Consider the following 23,196-nt stretch of genomic DNA (forward strand, 5'->3'; position numbering starts at 1 on the left):
GCCTGGGCAGAGGAAAACCTTTCTCCTACTGGGGTAGTCAAGTAATAGCAAAAGTCAATGGACCTGAAGGTAGGCTCTTCCTGTTGTGTCCGCAATGGACTAGGAGTGCTAGGGTGTGAAAGCACCGGCTGCTGACCTCTCAGCTTCATTTTAGCGAGATTTCCTTGTATTGATACAGATTTAAAAGGCATCGACCTAGTACAAAGTTTCCAAATTTGCAGCTGCTGTAGGCTCCCTGTGTGGTTTGTTTAGTCCAGAATATTTTTCCCCTTCACTTAAGTAATTTCACATTAAAAAAAAAAATAACAGACTATTGTGAAAGACTGGGAAGTCTGATGTTGAAATTATAAACAAATGTCAAAAATAATATCCTGAATAGTTTGAATTTTTTCATTGAATATGTACTGGATAGTAAAACAGACAGTCATAAGTGCTACGGAGAAAACAAAAGGGTGAAAGGATCAGAATTGATGAGGGCTATTCCTTTAGACAGCATGGTCAGAGTCTCTCTGTGTGGGGAACATTTGACCACAGCAGAGTTAGGGGGCCCCATTTAGTTGGAAGGTTCTGAACTGAGATTCAGAGTCTGAATGGCTTTTTTTTTTTTAAGTTATTTTGAGAGAGAGCGAGAGCGTGCAAGTGGGGTGGGGCAGAGAGAGAGGAGAGATAGAGAATCCCAAGCAGGCTCCACATTGTCAGTGCAGAGCCTCGTGCAGGGCTTGAACTCATGAACTGTGAGATCATGACTTGATCCGATATCAGAGGTAGAATGCTTCACCGACTCAGCCACCCAGGCTCCCCTAGGATCTGAATGTTTTTGGTGAACAGTTAGGGTCACCGGCTCTCAAACATCTATTTGTATGCATTTAGTTTAAAAAAAGAAAAATTTTTTTGAGAGAGACAGAGCGAGCAAGGGAGGAGCAGAGAGAGAAGGGGGAGAGAGAATCCCAAGCAGGCTCCACACTGTTAGCACGGAGCCCTCACGAGCCATGAGATCATGACCTGAGCTGAAACCAAGAGTTGGATGCTTAACCAACTGAGCCACCCAGGTGCCCCTGTATGAATTTAGTTTTTAGAGGAAAAGGAGTATTCAAGAAAAAGGTAGATGCACAAGTATCCAAAATCAGATATAGGAAGAGAAGATGTTTAGGCCTCAGCTTGGTGCCATGGATTAGGTTTTAACTTTTAGTATAGTGCTTAATATTTTAGAGATCAGAGCTCCCTCTGAAAAGTAGATGAAATCTATGGTCTCTGTTCCCCTAAAAGTACACATTGTATGTAGTAGAAGCTCTTCCTAAACACTGTCCACTTAACGTTTTTAATATTCTTTCTGAAATATGCAGCTGATCCCTGGGAAGTACTAAAGAAAGTACTACACAGCTAGTAACCTTCACTTTGGTTCACTCCTGTGTATCTGCGTCCCCCAGTTGAGAAGAATGCTTAGCAAGAGTTGGTTATGTTTGTTACCAATCTATTTCCATCATACTCATAATTATGTAGCTAAATTACACAAATTGATAAAATTTGAGTCTGCAAAGAAAAAACTGTTTCTAAGAAAACCAAGAAGGTCGGGGTGCCTGGGTGGCTCAGTCGGTTAAGCGTCCGACTTCAGCTCAGGTCATGATCTCGCGGTTTGTGATTTTGAGCCCCATGTCGGGAGCCTGGAGCCTGCTTCGGATTCTGTGTCTCCGGCTCTCTCTGCCCCTCCCCCACTTGTGCTCTGTCTCTGTCTATCAAAAATAAATAAAATGTAAAAAAGAAAACCAAAAATGCTTTGGAAAGATGGGATAAAGATGAATGCTAATAAAAAATAGCTATTCATGTTATTTTCTACTTTTTGTGTTGTGTAAGGCTTTAGATTGTATTTTTTCAACATGGGTCATTTTAACTGCAAAGATAGTTCCATCAAAAGGCAAAGAAAAGATGTTCAAAATTTAATACTGTGCAATTAAGATGTAAAGACAGTAATTGTATAAATGTCTGTTTTTATATCTTGTCCACAACGATCATTTCTTCTCCCTCTTATCATTAACAAATGTTTAAATTGCTTAAAACTTAAAAAAAAAACCAGAAAACTATTGAATTGGGTGTAGGCAAAGCGGTTATGAGCAACTAGAAAGACTTTTTTTTTTCTAAGTTTTTTCACTTATTTTGAGAGAGAGTGAAACCATGGTAGGGGAGGGGCAGAGTGGGAAGGAGAGAGAGAGAATCCCAAGTAGGCCCCGATGCGTGGCTGAAACTCACAAACTGTGAGATCATGACCCGAGCCGAAACCAAGAGTCAGACGCTCAACTGACTGAGCCACCAACAAGCCCCCTAGAAAGACTTTTTAAAGCCCCAGGTCTGGTAGGATTCTGCATTCGATTTGATTTGCAAGAGTCTTTGACTTGTCTCTACTTTGAACAAAATGAAACAAAGTCAAATGTAAAGCACTAGGCATATAGTTTGTGCAAGAACTCCAATCAGACGGACCATACTCAAGAGAAAGGCCTTGGAGAATGACAAGGGAGTACATATCTAGGTAAAAATAATATTCTTTTTTTTCCTAAGTTAGAATTCCAAGGTTTCGTTTTTTTTTTCTTTAATTTTATTTTTTAAATTTACATCCAAATTAGTTAGCATATAGTGCAGCAATGATTTCAGGAGTAGATTCCTTAGTGCCCTTACCCATTTAGCCCATCTCCCCTCCCACAATCCCTCCCATAACCCTCAGTTTGTTCTCCATATTTAAGAGTCTCTTATGTTTTGTCCCCCTCCCTGTTTTTATATTATTTTTTTCCCTTCCCTTGTGTTCATCTGTTCTGTGCCTTAAAGTCCTCATGAGTGAAGTCATATGATATTTATCTTTCTCTGACATTTCGTTTAGCATAACACCGTCTAGTTCCATCCACGTAGTTGCAAATGGCAAGATTTCCTTCTTTTTGATTGCCGAGTAATACTCCATTTTGTGTGTGTGTGTGTGTGTGTGTATATACCACATTTTCTTTATCCATTCATCCATCAGTGGACATTTGGGTTCTTTCCATACTTTGGCTTTTGTTGATAGTGTTTCTATAAACGTGGGGGTGCATGTGTCCCTTCGAAACAGCACACCTGTGTCCCGTGGATAAATGCCTACTAGTGCAATTGCTGGGTCGTAGTTCTATTTTTAGTTTTTTGAGGAACCTCCATACTGTGTTCCAGAGTGGCCGCACCAGCTTGCATTCCCAAAAAATAATATTCTTAAGGCATATATATTGATAAGGATACAGGTTAGGCTTCATGTGACAGACACCCAAAATAATAGTGATTTACTCCAGAGAAAAGTTTTTCTTTTCTTTCACATAAAAGTGTTAATTAGCATGGCTGTCTGCGGCCACAAACCCCCAAATTATAATGACTCCGACACAATAGAAATTTATCACTCACAGATAGTTCAAATGGATGATCCTGGTCCCTGGGTAGCCCTCCTCTACAGGGTGATTCAGGGATCCAGGTTTTTCCGTCTTGTAGTTCTGCTATTTTCATAACTTTCTGTGTCTTATCTAGAGGAATGGGCAAGGCAATGGAACCTGCATAGCCACATTTTAAAAGCCTTGGTCTGAAAATTCCATACATCATCTCTCACATTCTGTTGGCTATAACTCTGTTACCTGGCCACATCTAACTGTTAGGGAGGCTGAGAAACAGCCTGGTAGAAATCGGCTGGAAGTCTGTTTGTTCAGCTAAAATCAGAGTTTCTGTAACTGTAACAGTTAACTATTGCTTTGTAACAAATCGCCCCAAAATGTAACGGCTTAAAGCAAGAAACATTTACTTCACAGTTTCTGTGGAGCAGGAATCTGGATGCAGCTTAGTCTAGGTGTTGGCCAAGGCTCTGTTTGGAGAGGAGTGCTTCTGGGCTCACTCTGTTGGCTGTCAGCAGCCTCAGAAGATCCACTTCCAAGCTCACTCACAAGGCCATTGGCAGCCATCAAGTCCTTGTTGGCTATTGCCAGAGGAAATGATTGCTTGTCCTGTGGGCTTCCTCAGAGGGCAGCTCATAACATGCAAGCTGGAACAGAGGAGGAAGGGGAGAAAGCAAGAGAATGAGCAAGATGAAAGCCAGAATCTTTTTGTAACTTAATCTCAGAAGTGATATTCTATCACTTTTGCCATATTCTTTTGTTAGAAGCAAGTCATAGGCCCAGTCCACATTCAAGGGAGTGGATTTCACAACACGAATACCGGGAGGCAGGGACTCATAGGTTGTATTTTAGATGCTGTCATTAATTACTCTGAGAGAAGGGAAAGCAGATAACTGAGAAACAAGCAACCTATTCCAGTGTATTTATCTTTCTTTTTTATGGTTCCACACTTCAGTAAGCTTTTTCAGTTAACCAACCAATTCCAAATATGTTGGATAATAATAAAAACTAACACTTTAACAAGTGTCAAGCACCAATTTTAGTCCTTCATTTGTATTATCTTGTTAAAATGCTGACACCAACCCTTTGAGGTAAATGCATTTTTTTGGAACAATTTATAGACCAAGAAATTGAAAGCACAGAGAATAAAAAAAAAATTTTTTTTTAAACTTTCATTTATTTTTGAGAGAGAGAGAGAGAGACAGAGCATGACCAGGGGAGGGGCAGAGAGAGAGATAGACAGAATCTGAAGCAGGCTCCAGGCTCTGAGCTATCAGCACAGAGCCTGACCTGGGGCTCAAACCCATGAACTGTGAGATGACCTGATGAAACCAAAAAGACAACCTACTAATGGCAGAAGATATTTGCCAATGACATAGCTAGCTGATAAATGGTCAGTATTCAAAATATACAAAGAACTGATACAACCCAACACTAAAAAATGATCTAGTTAAAAAAACAAGAAGATATGAACAGACACTTCTCCAAAGAAGACATCCAGATAGCCAACAGACACATGAGAAGATGCTCGACATCCCTCATCCTCAGGGAAATACAAATCAGAAATACAACGAGGTGTTGACTCACACCTGTCAGAATGGTTAAAATCAAAAACATAAGAAACAACAAGGATTGGCAAGGATGTAGAAAAAAGGGAACCCCCGTGTATTATTGGTGGGAATGCAAAATGGTGCAGCCACTGTTGGGAGACCGTATGGAGGAGGTTCCTCAAAAAAATGAAAAATAGAATTACCATACGATCCAGTAATTCCACTACTGGGTATTTACCCAAAGAATATGAATACACCAAATCAAAAAGATATAGGCATACCTATGTTTACTGCATTATTTACTATAGGCAAACTATAGAAGCAGCCCAAGTATCCACTGATAGAGGAGTGGATACAGAAGATGCGGTACACACAGACACACACACACACACACACACACACACACACACACAGGACTATTATTCAGCCATAAAACAAAGAATGAAATCTTGTCACTTGCAACAACATGGATGGATGTAGAGGGCATAATGCTAAGTGGAGTAAGTCAGAGAGAGACAAATGCCATGTAATTTCACTCATATGTGAAATTTAACAAAACAACAAACAAATTAAAAAAGAGACAAACCAAAAAACAGTGTCTTAACTATAGAGAACCAACAGATGGTTACCAGAAGGAAGGTGCATGGGGGAATGGGTGAAATAGGAAAAGCGGATTAGGAGTACACTTACATTGATGAGCACGGAGTAATGTTTAGAATTGTTGTTTTTTGTTTTCTTTTGAATTTTTTAAATGTTTATTTATTTTTGAGAGAGACAGAGTGTGAGCGGGGGAGGGGCAGAGAGAGGAAGACACAGAATCTGAAGCAGGCTCCAGTGCTGTCGGGCTCAGTGCTGACAGATGTGGGGCCTGAACCCACAAACCGGGAGATCATGACCTGAGCAGAAGTTGGACACTTAACCAAATGAGTCACCCAGGTGCCCCTACTTTTAGAATTGTTGAGTCACTGTACTGTACACATGAAACCAGCATAACATTGTATGTTAATTATACCGGTATTTTTTTTAAAAAGGTCAGCAGCCTTAAAAAAAAACGAGAAGTGTTTAACTAAGGTATATACAATACCTACGATGTGTTGTGAGGAACAGAGGAGGGAGTGACCTAGAAGATAGTTGTTATGAGTTGGGTTGAATTCCGCAAAAAGTAACGTTGGAGTCCTAGCTCCCAGTGTTTCTGGAGGTGATCTTATTTGGAAATAGAATTGTTACAGAAAGAATCAGTTAATGAAAATGAGGTCCTACCGGAGTAGTGCGAACCCTTAATAACTGATGTCCTTACCAAGAACGGAAATTTGGATATACATACAGGGAGAACACCATGTAACTGACAGAGGCAGAGGTTGAGGTGAGGTCACTGCAAGCCAAGGCACTGAGGAAGGAACCTCAAATCAGGAAGAGGCAAGGAAGGATTCTTTCGTAAATTTTTCAGAGACAGCATGTCCCTGCTGGCACCTTGACTTTGGACTTTCAGCCTCCAGAGCCATCAGACAATAAATTTCTGTTGTTTTAAGCCACCCAGATTGTGGCATTCTGTTATGGTAGCCCTAGAATGTAATACGTACAGTATGCATTCGTGTCCTGTGTTTTACAGGGGAGGAATGAATCCCCAAAGTCACAAACTTTATGTGTAACAATGCTGGCATTGGACGCAAGCCTTCAAATTTATTGTTCTTGTCACTAACCTAGAGACCAGACTAAATTTGCTCTGGCATTCAAGGCCCATTGGTGACAAGTAGATTAAAAATATTTGCAGAAGTCCAGCTCTCTGTCATTGGATTAGCCATTTCCACGTTCTTTCCTTTACCCAAATTTTATAAAGCAAAGAAATCTGGAAATAGTTTTCTCAGCATATAAGGTGACAGTAAATAAAACGCTAGCCTTTTCAAAAGACGGTTTTCATTCTGTTTCTGATTATTTGGTGACCTAGGTATCTGAATAAACTTCTTCACTAAAAAATTTCCACCCCTGGCTCCAGGGGACTACAGAAGCAAATAAATAAATTCAAATGTTGGTCCTGAGCAAAGGGAGGAAATCACAGACAAGAACTTAGAACTGAGGGGCGCCTGGCTGGTTCAGTTGGTGGAGCATGGGACTCTTGATCTCAAGGTTGTAGGTTTGAGCCCCACGTTGGATGTACACATTACTTAAAAATAAAATCTTAACAAAAACAACAAAACTTTAGAACTGAAAGCCAGCCCACAGGCCAAATTCTTATTGTCTTGGTAGTATTAAAAACCGCAAAGTGAGAATTTTAGAGTGATCTTGGATTAGTGGACTCCCAGGAAACCCAGCAGATGCAAATTAAATTCGCCCATGTAGAAATTCATCCCAAGCTTCAAAGAATGCCAACAAATAGAACCCAATCATCGGTCCATCCTTCTAGGTCTCATTTATGTAGAGGCCACTTTTAGGCAAGCAGGCTTGAGGGAAAGAATGTAGAAAGGGCCCACAGCAACCACCAGGCTGGATACAGACAGGCCCATCAGGCGACTCACCTCAAAATATCCTTAGGCCCTAACTGACCAATGGGATACTTACAACCAAGCATAGTTACCAAAAAGGGAGAATTCCATACTTCGCCATACCTCCTCACCTTCCTTCCTTAAAAACAACCTCCTCTCACTACCTTGTTTCTGATAGGCTCTCTGCTGTCCTGCCCCCCAGGACATATTCAATAAACTTTTCAATAAACTTTTATTGCCTTTGTTCTGCCCCAGGCGAATCCTTTCACCTCTTGCACCACCTGCTTCCACCCGATCATTGCCCCACATCTGGGGCCCCATCTGATTGAGAGACACTCCATTTAGACAACACAGTTTATAAGACAATTCTCAACTTGGGTGTTTTTTAAATGTTTATTTATTTATTTAGAGAGACAGACAGAGCGGGAGAGAGGGAATCCCAAGCAGGCTCTGTGCTGACAGCACAGAGGGCTCAATCCCAAGAACCGTGAAATCATGACCTGAGCCAAAATCAAGGGCCAGAGGCTCAAATGACTGAGCCACCCAGGCACCCCTCAACTTGAGCTTTATAGGGCCATGTTCACATTCCAGAACATGCTGTGGTCTTTTATGCTGTCACCCACAGCACAAACAATTCCCTCCCCCTTCTCGTCCTACCTCTCACCTGACACTGGTGAACTCCCATTTCTCCTTCAAGTCTTAGCTCGACCTGTGAAGCTGCATGGAGTTCCTTAGAGAAAGTCAATACCATCTCTGTGCACTCTTCTATTCCAGAACATACTTTTTATTTATAACTCAAGTTTCCTCAGGCACCACGAGCCCACGGTTAGGAATGACAACACCTCAACATTAACAGTTCAAATGTCACAGGACTGCTCCTTTACCCACTGTTTCTTCCTCTGTTATTTCCGGAAACTTATGGGTGTGTGTCATGGGTGCCTGTGAATGATCCTACGTTCTTCTCCGCTATGGAGTCCATCTAAGGGAGTGCTAAAAAGAAACAACAGGCCCAAAGTGGAGTGTCACTTTTGTGAAGACTTCATACCGAACTGAACTGCAGTCTCGGCCTCCCCCAGGAGTGGAATTTTAAACCAATCAGCCTGGGACTTCTTGGTCAGCATTAGTGAGGTCATCTGTGAGGAAGTCAAGCAATGGAGGATAGTACTGCCTGAGAAACAGGAAACAAATGAATGAGCCCAGTGACCGACCCAGTTTTCTGACCTAAGAGAGTTTCTAGGCTGTGGGACAGGGACAGAACCATGGTGGGGTCCAGTGGACTGCCTGAGTGAAGAGACAGAGTGAGGAGTGTGGAGAGGTTGTGTGCCCTTGGCCAAGTTATTTAAATTCTCTGTGCTTTCAAGGCACCTGGGTGGCTCAGCCGGTTAAGTTTTTCCCCTTCCCTTCCCCCATGGTCTTCTGTTAAGTTTCTCAAATTCCACTCATGAGTGAAAACATATGACACCTTTCTTTCTCTGACTGACTTATTTCACTTAGCATAATGCCCTCCAGTTGTTGGAAGTGACAAGATTTCATTCTTTCTCATTGTCAAGTAGTAGTCCATTGTATATATAAACCACATCTTCTTTATTCATTCATCAGTTGATGGACATTTGGACTCTTTCCATAATTTGGCTATTGTTGAAAGAGCTGCTATAAACTTTGGGGTACATGTGCCCCTATGAATCAGCACTCCTGTATCCTTTGGATAAATTCATAATAGTGTTATTGCTGGGTCATAGGGTAATTCTATTTTTAATTTTTTAAGGAGCCTCCACACTGTTTTCTAGAATGGCTGCACCAGTTTGCATTCCCTTCCAACAGTGCAAGAGGGTTCTGTTTTTCCACATCCTCACCAACGTCTGTTGTTTCCTTAGTTGTTAATTTTAGCCACTCTGATTGGTGTGAGGTGGTATCTCAATATGGTTTTGATTTGTGTTTCCCTGATGATGCATGACATTGAGTATCTTTTCAGGGTCTGTTGGCCATCTGGGTCTTCTTTGGAGAAGTGTCTATTCATGTCTTCTGCCCATTTCTTCACTGGATTATTTGTTTTTGGGGTAAGTTTGGTAAGTTCTTTATAGATTTTGGATACTAACCCTTTACCTGGTATGTCATTTGCAAATATCTTCTCCCATCCCATTGGTTGCCTTTTAGTTTTGCTGATTGTTTCCTTCGCTGTGCAGAAGATTTTTATCTTGTTGAGGTCTCAATAGTTCATTTTTGCTTTTGTTTCCCTTGCCTTCGGAGATGTGTCAAGTAAGAAGTTGCTGTGGCCAAGGTCAGAGAGGTTTTTGCCTGCTTTCTCCTCTAGGATTTTTGATGGTTTCCTGTCTTATGTTTGGGTCTTTCATCCATTTTGAGTTTATTTTTTGTGTATGGTGTAAGAAAGTGGTCCAGGTTCATTCTTCTGCATGTTGCTGTCCAGTTTTCCCAGCACCGTTTGCTGAAGAGACTGTTTTTATTCCATTGGATATTCTTTCCTGCTTTGTCAAAGATTAGTTGGCCATATGTTTGTTGGTTCATTTCTGGGTTCTCTATTCTGTTCCATTGATCTGAGTGTCTGTTTTTGTGCCAATACCATACTGTCCTGATGGTTACAGCTTTGTCATACATCTTGAAGTCTGGGATTGTGATGCCTCCTGCTTTGATTTTCTTTTTCAGGATTGCTTTGGCTATTTGGGGTCTTTTCTGGTTCCATACAAATTTTAGGAATGTTTGTTCTAGTTCTGTGAAGAATGCTGGTGTTATTTGACATGGATTGCGTTGAATATGTAGATTGCTTTGGGTAGTATTGACATTTTAACAATATTTGTTCTTCCAATCCATGAGCATGGAATATTTTTCTGTTTTTTTGTGTGTCTTCTTCAATTTCTTTCATAAACTCTCTATTGTTTTCATTGTATACATTTTTCATCTCTCCCGTGAGGTTTATTCCTAGGTATTTTATGGATTTTGGTGCAATTGTCAATGGAATTGATTCCTTGATTTCTCTTTCTGTTGCTTTATTATTGGTGTATTCTCTTTTCTTCACATTCTTGCTGACACTTGTTATTTCTTGTCTTTTTTTTTTTTAATTTTTTTTTTCAACGTTTATTTATTTGTGGGACAGAGAGACAGAGCATGAACGGGGGAGGGGCAGAGAGAGAGGGAGACACAGAATTGGAAACAGGCTCCAGGCTCTGAGCCATCAGCCCAGAGCCCGACGCGGGGCTCGAACTCACGGACCGCGAGATCGTGACCTGGCTGAAGTCGGACGCTTAACCGACTGCGCCACCCAGGCGCCCCTATTTCTTGTCTTTTTTATACTAGCCATCCTACCAGGTGTGAAGTGGTATCTCAATGTGGTTTTGATTTCTGTTCCCCTGATGATAAGTGATGTTGAGCATCTTTTGATGTGTCTTTTGGCCATCTGGGTGTCTTCTTAGGAAAAGTGTCTATTCACGTTTTCTGCCCATTTCTTCACTGGATTATTTGTTTTTGGGGTGTTGAGTTTGGTAAGTTCTTTATAGATTTTGGATACTAACTCTTTATCTAGTATATCATTTGCAAATATCTTCTCCCATCCCGTTGGTTGTCTTTTAGTTTTGTTGATGTTATCCTTTACAGTGCAGAAGCTTTTTATCTTGTTGAGGTCTGAATAGTTCATTTTTGTTTTTGTTTCCCTTGCCTTCAGAGATGTGTCAAGTAAGAAGTTGCTGTGGCCCAAGTCAAAGAGGTTGTTGCTTGTTTTCTCCTCTAGAGTTTTGATGGTTTCCTGTCTCACGTTTGGGTCTTTCATCCATTTTGAGTTTATTTTTGTATTTGATGTAAGAAAGTGGTCCAGTTTCATTCTTCTGCATTTTGCTGTCCAGTTTTCCCAGCCCCATTTGCTAAAGAGACTGTCTTTTTTCCATTGGATACTCTTTCCTGATTTGTCTAAGATTAGTTGGCCGTACATTTGTGGGTCCAATTCTGGGTTCTCTATTCCTTTGATCTGAGTGTCTGTTTTTGTGCCAATACCACACTGTCTTGATGGTCACACCTTTGTAGTGGAGGCTAAAGTCTGGGATTGCGGTGCCTCCCGCTTTGGTTCTCTTTTTCAACATTACATTGGCTATTCGGAGTTTTTTGTGGTTCCATACAAATTTTAGGATTGTTTGTTCTAGCTCTGAGAAGAATGCCAGTGCAATTTTGATTGAGATTGCATTGAATATGTAGATTGCTTTGGGTAGTATTAACATTTTAACAATATTTATTCTTCCAGTCCATGAGCATGGAATGTTTTAACATTTCTTTGTGTCTTCTTCAATTTCTTTCATAAGTTTTCTATAGTTTTCAGCATACAGATATTTTACATCTTTGGTTAGGTTTATTCCTATGTATTTTATGGTTCTTGGTGCGATTGTAAATGGGATCGATTTCTTGATTTCCCTTTCTGTTGTTTCATTATTGGTGTATAGAAATGCAACCAATTTCTGTACATTGATTTTGTATCCTGCAACTTTGCTGAATTCATGTATCAGTTCTCGTAGCTTTTTGGTGGAGTCTTTATGGTTTTCCATATAGAGTACCATGTCATCTGTGAGAAGTGAAGGTTTGACTTCTTTGCCAATTTTGATGCCTTTGATTTCCTTTTGTTGTCTGATTGCTGAGACTAGGACTTCCAATATTATGTTAAACAACAGTGGTGAGCGTGGACATCCCTGTCGTGTTCTTGATCTCAGAGGGAAAGCTGTCAGTTTTTCCCCATTGAGGATGATATTAGCTGTGGGCTTTTCATATGTGGTTTTTATGATGGTAAGGTGTGTTCCTTCCATCCCAACTTTCTTGAGGGTTTTTATTAAGAATGGGTGCTGTAGTTTGTCAAATGCTTTTTCTGCATCTATGTCCCAGACTAGGAGTCTCTTGTCCAGCAAGAGAGCGGACCCAGAATTGAATGCAAGAGAGGTTAATGTCTGGAAGGAGACAAGAGCCCCGAGCAGGGGTTTTGTCTCCATATTTATTGAGCACTCAAGATCTTATACATGTGTGAACATGAAGAAAACAAGATCTTATACACGGGTTGAACATGAAGAAAGCAATTAGATAGTAATCATTAACTTATGTGTGTATGAAGCAAAGGGTCTGGGGGGCAAGTGGAGTTTGTGATCAAAGTACAATAGTATATTGGTGTTAGATGGAAAGTAATTTCCTGCAGGTGATATAACAAGTTACTAATGATCCCCTTACAATATCTCACTAGCTAATATCAGATGCTTTCTCCCGGTAGTGGTGGCTTTCCGCCCTAAGCTTTTTTCTAACCCATTTATGTAAGCAGTACCTATTTCCCCACACATCTATTGACAGGATTATACCGTTCTTACCCTTTCTTCTATTAATGTGGTATATCACACTGACTGATTTGCAAATGTTGAACGAGCCCTGCAGTCCAGGAATGAATCTCACTTGATCATGATGAATAATTCTTATAATACACTGTTGAATTCTATTTGCAAGTATCTTTTGAGAATTTTTGTATCCATGTTCATCAGGGATATTGGCCTGTAACGCTTTTTTAGTGAGGTCTCTGTATGGTTTGGGAATCAGAGTAATGCTAGCTTCATAGAATGAGTCTGGAAGCTTTCCTTCTGTTTCTATTTTTTGGAACATCTTGAGAAGCATAGGTATTGACTGTGCTTAAAATGTTTGGTAGAATTCCCCTGGGAAGCCATGTGGCCCAGGACTCTTGCTTTTTGGGAGATTTTTGATAACTGATGGAGTTTCTTTGCTGGTTATGGGTCTGTTCAAATTTTCTATTTCTTCTCATTTGAGTTTTGGTAGTGTGTGGATGTGTAGAAATTTGTCCATTTCTTCCAGATTGTCCAGTTTGTTGACATACAATTTTTCATAGTATTCTCTAATAATTATATTTCTGTGGTGTTGGTTGTGATCTCTCCTCTTTCGTTTGTGATTTTATCTTTGGGTCCTCTCTTGTTTCTTTTTGAGAAGTCTGGCTAGGGGTTTATCAGTTTTGTTTATTTTTTCAAAATACCTGCTGTTAGATTCATTGATCTTTTCTACTTTTTTAAAAATTCTGTATTGTTTATTTCTGATCTAATCTTTATTATTTTTCTTCTGCTGGACTTGAGGTTTCTTTGCTGTTCTGCGTCTAGTTCTTCCTTTAGGTGTATGGCTAGGTTTTGTATCTGGGATTTTTCTTGTTTCTTGATCTAGGCCTGGATTGCAATGGATTTTCCTCTTATGACTGCTTTGTTGCATCCCAAAGGGTTTGGACTGGCATGTTTTCATTTGTTTCCATATATTTTTAATTTCTTTCTTAATTGTCTGGTTAACTTATTCTTTAGTGGATGTTCTTTAACCTCCATGCATTTGGAGGCTTTCCAAATTTTTCCTTATGGTTGATTTCAAGTTTCATAGCATTGTGATCTGAAAGTATGCATGTTGTGATTTCAATTCTTTTATATTTATTGGGGGCTGTTTTGTGACTCAGTATGTTATCTATCTTGGAGAATGTTCCATGTACACTCGAGAAGAATGTGTGTTCTGCTTTTGGATGAAAAGTTCTGAATATATCTGTCAAGTCCATCTGGTCCAGTGTCTATCATTCAAGGCCATTGTTTCTTTATTGATTTTCTGTCTAGATGATCTGTCCATTGTTGTTAGTGGAGATTAAAGTCCCCTGCAAGATTGCTTATGTTTGTGATTTATTGATTTATTTATTTGGGTGCTTCAAGTTGAGGGCATATACATTTACAATTGTTAGCTCTTCTTGATGGATAGACCCCATAATTATGATATAATGCCCTTCTTCATCTTGTTACAGCCTTTAGTTTAACATTTTTTAATGTTTATTTTTGAGAGAGACAGGGCGTGAGTGGGAGAGGGACAGAGAGAGAGAGTCAGACAGACAGACAGAATCTGAAGCAGGCCTCAGGCTCTGAGCTGTCAGCACAGAGCCTGATGCGGGGCTTGAACCCATGAGCTGTGAGATCATGACCTGAGCCGAAGTTGGAAGCTTAACCAACTGAGCCACTGAGGCGCCCCTACAGCCTTTAGTTTAAAATCTAGTTTGTCTGATATAAGCATGGCTACCCCAGCTTTCTTTTGACTTCCAGTAGCATGATAGATGGTTCTCCATGTTTTTTGATTGGGGCACTTAGTCCATTTACATTCAGAGTTATTATTGAAAGATAAGGATTTAGTGTCATTGTGTTATCTGTAAGTTTCATGCTTGTGGTGATGTTTCTGGTCCTTTGTAGTCTTTGCAGCATTCCACTCACAGAGTCCCCCTTAGGATCTCTTGCAGGCCTGGTTTGGTGGTCATGAACTCCTTCAGTTTTTGTTTGTCTGGGAAAGCCTTTATGTCTCCTTCTATTCTGAATGACAGCCTTGCTGGATTCTTGGCTGCATATTTTTCCTATTTAGCACACTGAATACTTATATCAGACAAACTAGATTTTAAACTAAAGGCCCTTCTGGCCTACCAAGTTTCAGTGGACAGGTCTGCTACTGCCCTTATGTGTCTCCCCTTGTAGGCTTAGGACCATTTGTCCCTAGCTGCTTTCAGAATTCTCTCTTTATCTTTGTATTTTGCCAGTTTCACTATGATATGCTGTATAGAAGGCCTATTCTTGTTGAATCTGAAGGGATTTCTGTGTGCCTCTTGGATTTGGATGTCGGCTTCCTTCCCCAGATTAGGGAAGTCCTCAGCTATAAATTGTTCAAGTAAACCTTCTGCCCCCTGCTGTCTCTCTTCTTCTGGAATGCCCATGATATGGATATTATTATGTTTCATTGAATCACCTAGTTCTCTAATTCTCCCCTCATGTCTGGTATTTTCTTTTCTCTCTTTTTCTCAGCTTCATCATTTTCCATAATTTTATCTTCTATTTCACTTAATCTCCTGCCTGCTTCCTCCATCCTTGCTGTCACTATATCTGCTTTATTTTGCACCCCATTTACAGCATTTCTTAATTCGTCATGGCTATTAGTTCCTTGATCTCTGCAGCAATAGATTCTCTGCTGTCTTCTCTGCTTTTTTCAATCCCAGCCATTAATCTTATGATTATTATTCTAAATTCTTGATCAGATACATTGTTTATATCTGTTTTGAACAGTTCTCTAGCTCTCATTTCTTCCTGTAGTTTCTTTTGAGGAAAATTCTTCCGTTTTGTCATTTTGTCTACTTTTCTGTCCTTTATGTGTTTTAATAGCTTCTTATGTGTCCTGCACCTGTGAGCACTACTATATTAAAAAGGGGTCATACACTGTCCAGGGCCTCGCCCTTCAGGAGGTGTTTTTGGAGTGTGTTGCATGCTGTCTGTTGTTGTGACTCTGGTTGCTTTTATCTCCCTGCTCGTAGTGGTGGTTTGGACCTTCTACCAGACGTGCTTTGATTTGTTCATTGAAGTAACCCTGAAAAAAATTTAAAAAGGGGTGGTGGTGGAAGAAGCCTTTTTCTCATACAAAGAGAGAAATGACAGGGGTGGAGAAAAAAGAAAAGAAAAAAAAAATTGACCAGGCAGAGAATCAGAGAAACTATATGGCTTAATCCAGAGAGAGAGAGAGAGAGAGAGAGAGAGAGAGGAAAATAAAGGAGATATAGAAGAGGTGTGAAAAGAATAGATTAAAAATGTCTGCCTAAACAAATCAACAACCAGAATAGAGAAGGGAAGAAATAAGAGGAGGAAAAGAAAGAAATATATTTATATACACACACACACACACACACATATATATACATATAAGAATTGACCAAGAATAAATATATATATATATATATATATATATATATATATATATATATATATATAATTGACCAAGATACAATTGACCAATATATAATTGATCAAGAATATATATATATAATAAGAATTGACCAAGAATCAGATCCAAAAATGCAAAGCCACTGGACCGATACCTGACAGTGCCTTGGGACTGGTGGCTGTGCTGGTCTGGAGGAGGGACTGTCTGGTTTGATCAGTGTCAATCTTGCTCCAGTAGATCCGCAGTTACCAAGCACAGAGGGGTGGGGTTTGGTGTGAGCAGGTCCCCCCTCTGCTGTGGGCCTGATGTCTTGTTCCCTGAAGCCCCACCTCGGTGATGGGGAGACCAATGGTGACACCCCAGTCTTTCCTCCCTGGACTGGGTGTCCCAGACCACTCTGTTCAGGCTGTCCTCACAGAGCTGCACGGGCATGAGTGAGCTGGTTTCTCCTGCTGCACAGTTTCCAGCGCCTCCCACGTGTTCGCCTGGGATTCAAACCCCAGCGTCTTAAAGGATCCCACTCCACACGCCCTGATTCCGGAGTAGTGCCACTCCACCCAGCTGACAAAGAGCCTCTGGTTGGCGGGTGCCTGCAAGGTCTTTTGTCCTTGGAACAGGTATATATACCTTCTTCCCAAGCACTCAAGGGAGGGGACTGCTCTCTCCAACTGCGCCTCTGAGCTCACTTCCGAACCCTGGGATGGCTCCTTTCCCCTCTAGGTTTGCGCGCAGGGCAGCTGGCCCCAGTCCAGAGGAAGACCCACAATCCCGGATCCTCACTCTTAAGGGTATTTGCAAGTTAGAAATTGGTTCTTTATCCATTTTTTTCCATTCCCTGGTCCAGTCCGTGGTCTGGGGAGGTTTTCCTCTTGTCCAGATACAACCCTACACTTCCACAGCCTCTCTTTCTCTTCCTTTCATCTCTCCCCAGAAAGGGATCCTTCCCCTCCGTGCCTACACCACCTGTTTTATCTCTCCCAAGTTTGCAAGCACGCACCTGTGGCCCTCCAGGTTGTCCCCTTGGGCCCCTGGAGATGTTGCTGTCACTCTGTAGCCTTGATTCCTGGAATTCCAAAACTCTGGCCTTAATACTGCTATGTTTGAGGGACGAAGGAACTTTGGGTCCCCCTATTTTTCTACCTTGTTGACTCCCCTCCATGTATTTTTTAAAGTTCCTCTTTGATTTCTTGGTTGAACCATTTGTTGTTTAGTAACATGTTATTTAACCTCCATGAATTTGTGTTATTCCAGATTTTTTCTTGTGGTTGATTTCTGGTTTCATAGCCTTGTGGTCAGAGAAGATGCATAGTATGAGTTCAGTTTTTTTGAATTTGTTGAGACTTGTTTTGTGATCTGTTCTGGAGAATATTCCATGGATGCCTGAAAAACAATGTGAATTTTACTCTTTTAGGTTGGAATATTCTGAATACTCATTCAGAATACATTCAAAGTAATTATCGATAGGTATGTATTTATTGCCGTGTTGCTACTCATTTTATGGTTGTTTTTGTAGTTCTCTTTTCCTTTCTTGCTCTTTTGTCTCACAAGTTAGTTGGCTTTCTTGAAATACTTGGATTCCTTTCTATTTTTTTTGCGTATCTGTTAGCAGTTTTTGATATGTGCTTACCGGTAGGTTTATATTTAACACCTCTGCATATAGCGGTCTATATTAAGTTGATGGTCACTTAAGTTTGAACCTATTCTAAAAGCACTACATGGGGCGCCTGGGTGGCTCAGTCGGTTGAGCGTCCGACTTCGGCTCAGGTCATGATCTCACGGTCCGTGAGTTCGAGCCCCGCGTCGGGCTCTGTGCTGACAGCTCAGAGCCTGGAGCCTGCTTCGGATTCTGTGTCTCCCTCTCTCTCTGACCCTCCCCCGTTCATGCTCTGTCTCTCTCTGTCTCAAAAATAAAAAAACATTAAAACAAAAATTTAAAAGCACTACATTTTTACTCCTCCTCCCCCCTCCTGCCCACATTTTAGGTATGTGGTGTCATACTTTACATCCTTCTATTTTGTTAATCCCTTGACTGATTTTTTTATAGATATACTTAATTTTACTGCTTTTGTGTTTTCCTTACCCTTACTTGCGGTCTTTCCTTTCAGCTCCGAGAGTTCCCTTTAACATATCCTGAAGTCTGGTTTAGTGGTGATGAAGTCCTTCAACCTTTTTGTCTGGGAAACTTTCTCTCTCCTTCCATTCTGAATGGTAGCCTTGCCAGATGGAGTACTCTTGGTTGGAGGTTTTTTTTTTTTCTTTTCATTCATCACTTTGAATATATCTTGCAACTCCCTTCCGGCTTGCATAGTTTCTGATGAAAAATCAGCGGATCGCCCTAAGGGGTTTCTCTTGTATGTAACTGTTTTCTCTTTGCTGCTTAAAAATTCTCTTTTTACTACTACTTTTTGCTGTGTGTATTGGTGTATATCTCCTTGGTTTGATTTTGTTGGGAGTTCTTTGTGCCTCTTGGGTCTGGATTTCTGTTTCCTTTCCCAGGTTTGGGTAGTTTTCAGTTATTTTTTGTTCAAATAAATTTTCTACCCCCCATTTTCTCTCTCTCTCTCTCTCCTCTTTCTAGGATTTGCAATATATTGCAAATGTTACTATGCTTGATTGTGTCACTGAGTTCCCTAAGTGTATTTGTTGTTGTTCTTGTTCTTGTTTCTCTCTCGCATTCAGCTTGATTGCTTTCCATTGCTGTGTCCTTGAGGTTGCTGATCCATTTTCCTGCTTCTTCTAGTCTATTATTTATTCCATCTAGTATATATATTTTTAATGTTTATCTATTTTTGAGAGAGGGAGACAGAGACAGAATGTGAGTGGGAAAGGGGAGAGAGAGAGGGCAACACAGAATCCAAAACAGGCTCCAGGCTCTGAACTGTCAGCACAGAGCCTGACATGGGGTTCAAACTCACGGACTGCAAGATCATGACCTAAGCTGAAGTCAGACGCTTAACAGATTCAGCCACCCAGGCATCTCTCCATCTAGTGTATTTTTAATTTCAGTTATTGAGTTCTTCATCTGTGATTGTTTTTTTTTTTCTTTACTTTCTGTATCTTTGTCGAGGGTCTCACTGAGGTCCTCCACTCTTTTGTCAAGCATAATGAGTATCTTTATGACCATTACTTAATTTTTTTTTAATGTTTATTTATTTAGAGAGAGGGAGGGAGAGTGTGAGCAGGGGGAGGGGCAGAGAGAGAGAAGAGAATCCCAAGTAGGCTCCGTGCTATTAGCATGGGGCTTGATTCCGTGAACTGTGAGATCATGGCCTGGGCTGAAATCAAGAGTTGGACCTTATCCGACTGAGCCATCCAGGCTCCCTTGACCATTACTTTAAATTCTCTATTAGGCATATTGCTTATCTCCATTTGTTTATCTCTTGCTGTGATTTTGACCTGTTCTTTCATTTGGGATATATTCTTTTGTCCCCTCATTTTGTCTAACTCTCTGTGTCTGTTTCTATGGGTTATGAAACTCATGAACGTCTTCTGCTCTTGAAAGTGGTGGTCTTATGGGGCGCCTGGGTGGCTCAGTCGGTTGAGCGTCCGACTTTGGCTCAGGTCATGATCTCACGGTTTGTGGGTTCGAGCCCCGCGTCAGGCTCTGTGCGGACAGCTCAGAGCCTGGAGCCTGCTTCGGATTCTGTGTCTCCCTCTCTCTCTGCCCCTCCCCTGCTCATGCTGTGTCTCTCTCTGTCTCAAAAATAAATAAAACATTGAAAGTGGTGGTCTACGAAGAAGAGGTCCTCTAGTGCCCTGTAGTGCAGTACCCCCTTCCCCCACATCTGCCACTTCAGGGGCATTTCCTATGTGCGTTGCATGGGCACTACTCTTGTGGCTGAGCTGCTTTTACCTATAGTCTAGTCAGCTGCAGTGGCTCTCTTTGTTGTGGGGAGGGTCTGGTCCCTGTGTTGTTAGTGGGCCAGCGTGGGACCACCCGGGGCTTGAGTTGAGTCAGACCAGGCATTTGCCAGAGCTATGGTAGCACTGAACCACAGGGCACTTTCCCTGTGTTGTCTCCTGAGAAGCTTTTGTTGGCGGGAGGCGGGGAGGGCTGCAGTCGGACCAGATATTTGCCCCTAGCCCATTGCTAGCACCACAGTCAGACTGATGTGTGTGGTTATCTTGCCCTCTCTGGAGCAGGAGTCACTTTGGGACGGTGCTGGTCGCTGGTGGGGCTGTTGGCAAGCTGGCAGGCGTGTTGCAGCACTTTGGGTGGACTCCTGCCAAGGATGTGTTGGAGCTGGTGTGTCTGTAAAAGAATGCTGGGGCGTGGTGTGCCAGTCTACTCTGGGAGGGAAACTGCAGCCACCTTGGGAAATTCCTGCCCAGGCCAGGATGGAGAGGTGTGGGTCTGCAGGAAAGCATGGGCGCAGGTGCACTGTTAGCAAGTTGGGTGGAGAATGTTCACTCTGAGCTGGTTCCCACAGGTATCCATGTATCTAGGCTGGAGGGCAGAGGAGGGACATGGTGCCCACCAGCTCTTTTGTTCTTGGAGAAGTCTCCCAAAGATCCTGCCTCTCTTGCATATGCTCTGAGATTAGCAAATAAATTTCCCTCCTATGAACCCTAGGCATTTTTCAAATTACTCTTTCTATGCTGTATCTCAGTGGGGCTGTTTGTTGTGCTGTCTCTTTAGGGTCAGGGACTCCATTTCCTGTCACCCTCTCAGCTCTCCCAGACCCAAGCTTGGTGATTTTTAACGTTCTAGGTGTTAAGCCCCACTAGTTGTAAGAAGTCACGAAGGTAGGGCCCTCTGGTTTGGAAAGCCAAATGCTATGGGGATTTGTCTTTCCAGTGTAGGTCCCCCGTGCCTGGGGTACCTGGTGGGGGCCTGTTCCTCTCCCCTTTCCATACTCTTGGCTTCCCTCCCTCCTGCAGACAGTTCGATGGGTTAGTTTGGCTCTGGAGCAAGTGTCCGCCCTTCCTACCTTCTTTGATGTGGTCTCTTCTCTACATTTGGCTGCAGAGAGTCTGTTCTGCCAGTCTTTGGGTTGTTTTCTGGGTCATTTACACTGATGTGGATGTTATCTGGGTGTACTCATGGGACAAGGTGAGCCTTGGGTCTTCCTACTCTGCCATCTTCCTTGAAAGTCCAGCATACTTATCATTGTTTTAAGTAAACTGTTATTAACATATAGCATATGTACAGGTAAAAACCTGCAAATAAGTAGAAGTTCTCTCTTCCCAGGTCCATCCTTGTACGTATCCCTGTAGGACGGGGAATTAGTAAATTCTGCTTTGTGAATTACTTGTTACTGTAAATAAAGTTTTATCAGAGTACAACCATGCCCATTTTTTTTAACATATTGTTTATATCTGCTTTTGCCCTACAACAGCAATGTTGAATAGTGGTGACACAGACTATGTGGGCTGCAAGCCTAAAATATTTACAATGTGACTTTCTAAGGGGTGCTTGGGTGGCTCAGTTGTTTGAGCATCAGATTTCAGCTCAGGTCATGATCTCGCTGCTTGTGGGTTTGAGCCCCACGACAGGCTCTGTGCTGACAGCTCGGAACCTGGAGTCTGCCTCAGATTCTGTGTCTCCCTCTTTCTCTCCCCCTCCCCCACTCATGCTCTGTCTCTCTCAAAAATAAATAAACATTAAAAAAATTAAAAAAATACAATGTGGCTTTTTAAGAAAAAAAAAAAAAAAAAAGCCAACCCCTGTCCTAGATTGTGATGGGCTATGACTCTAATTATATGTCTAAGTGCATTTAAGGAGAGCCTGAATCTGCTTTAAGTGAGAAAATTATGGGATCTTCAAGCCTGAGAGGCTAACCTTTGATGGGAAAATGGGCTAATTCTACTGGAAGGGAAGTATACAGATATTCAAGTGTCTCAGTCATTGAAGTGCATACAAATGTCATCATTTCATTCAAGATCCCATTTTTTTCAATTAACACCCAAAATTTGATGTAAGAGACTTGACAAGGCTGTGAGCACAGTCTGTATTGTAATTTTGCAATAAGTATCAATTTAAATCTGGTTATGTTTTGTTTGGGTTTTGTTTTTTTTTTTTTTTTTGAAATATCAACCCCCAAGACTACAAGGAATAGGAGACTTTTCCAAGGGGCTCTTGGATGTTCTTTGGTGCTCTAAGAGTGCTTTGACCCAATATTTTAAAGAAGTGAGCTTGTCCTTTTGCTTCTGTGGGATGTTTAGTCCGAAGCATCTAGCCCACCCTTGTAGTTATTACAGTCCTCATTTCCACCTGAAGGTCCTGTTGTTTCAACTATAAGTGATGATTTTTTTAATGCTTATTTACTTTTGAGAGACAGAAGGAGAGAGGGAGAGAGAGAGAGAGAGAGAGAGAAAAAACACGAGTAGTGGAGGGGCAGACAGAGAGGGAGAATCTGAGGCAGGCTCCAGGCTCTGAGCTGTTAGTACAGAGCCCAATGCAGGACCCAAACCCATGAACCGTGAGATCATGACCTGATCTGAAGTTGGATACTTAACCGACTGAGCCACCCAGGTGCCCCAGTAATGATTTTTAATAGTTACTTCTCACTGAATTCCATGGATTACTAGTGTCATTTCTACTAGGAAGGTCATCCCTGATTACATGTATAATCAGGAAAGAAAACTAATTCTATATGGTCAATTCTTAAGGATCTGTTTCTTGGAACCAATACCGACATCAAACTAGTTATTAGTTAGGATTCAGACAGGGAATCAGAAAACAGATATTTGACAAGAAGGGATTTAATACATGTATTTAGATACCTGAAAAATTACAGGAAGATCTGGGTGGAGTAAAGGTCAGGGTTCCAGAAAGGTAAAGACCATAGAATCACGGGAAGCTGCCATAGATAATGTTAGCTACCTACAGTACTGACACAGGAAATTCACAAAAGGGCTCCTGGAAGCTACTGTAAACCTTCTGTCTGCCCTCTGCCCACAAGTCCACGTGCCAGTTCTGGTGTAAATAATGGCTTCCTCACCTGTTCTTCAGGTGTCCTACGAGTGCCTTATATGGGCCAAATCTACCCCCGCCCCGCCCCCAGAAAGAGATCCTCAGGAATGTAACGAATA

The 23,196-nt window shown here is 41.5% G+C and overlaps 1 long non-coding RNA gene across 2 annotated transcripts in view; it reads left to right on the forward strand.

Moving 5' to 3' along the window:
• The window catches only part of LOC128311914 (uncharacterized), a 68,384-nt gene that overhangs the window by 1,783 nt on the left and 43,405 nt on the right, over positions 1-23,196 (forward strand). The window contains exon 1 of one of the 2 annotated variants that reach the window (XR_008290602.1): positions 9,407-9,482. The exons of the other annotated variant lie outside the window; for it this stretch is intronic. This is a non-coding gene — a long non-coding RNA (uncharacterized LOC128311914). Of the gene's footprint in view, positions 1-9,406; positions 9,483-23,196 lie in introns of those variants that run through there. 2 annotated transcript variants of the gene reach the window in all.

The sequence above is a fragment of the Acinonyx jubatus genome, chromosome D1, assembly GCF_027475565.1.
Source record: "Acinonyx jubatus isolate Ajub_Pintada_27869175 chromosome D1, VMU_Ajub_asm_v1.0, whole genome shotgun sequence".
Taxonomy (NCBI): Eukaryota; Metazoa; Chordata; class Mammalia; order Carnivora; family Felidae; genus Acinonyx; species Acinonyx jubatus.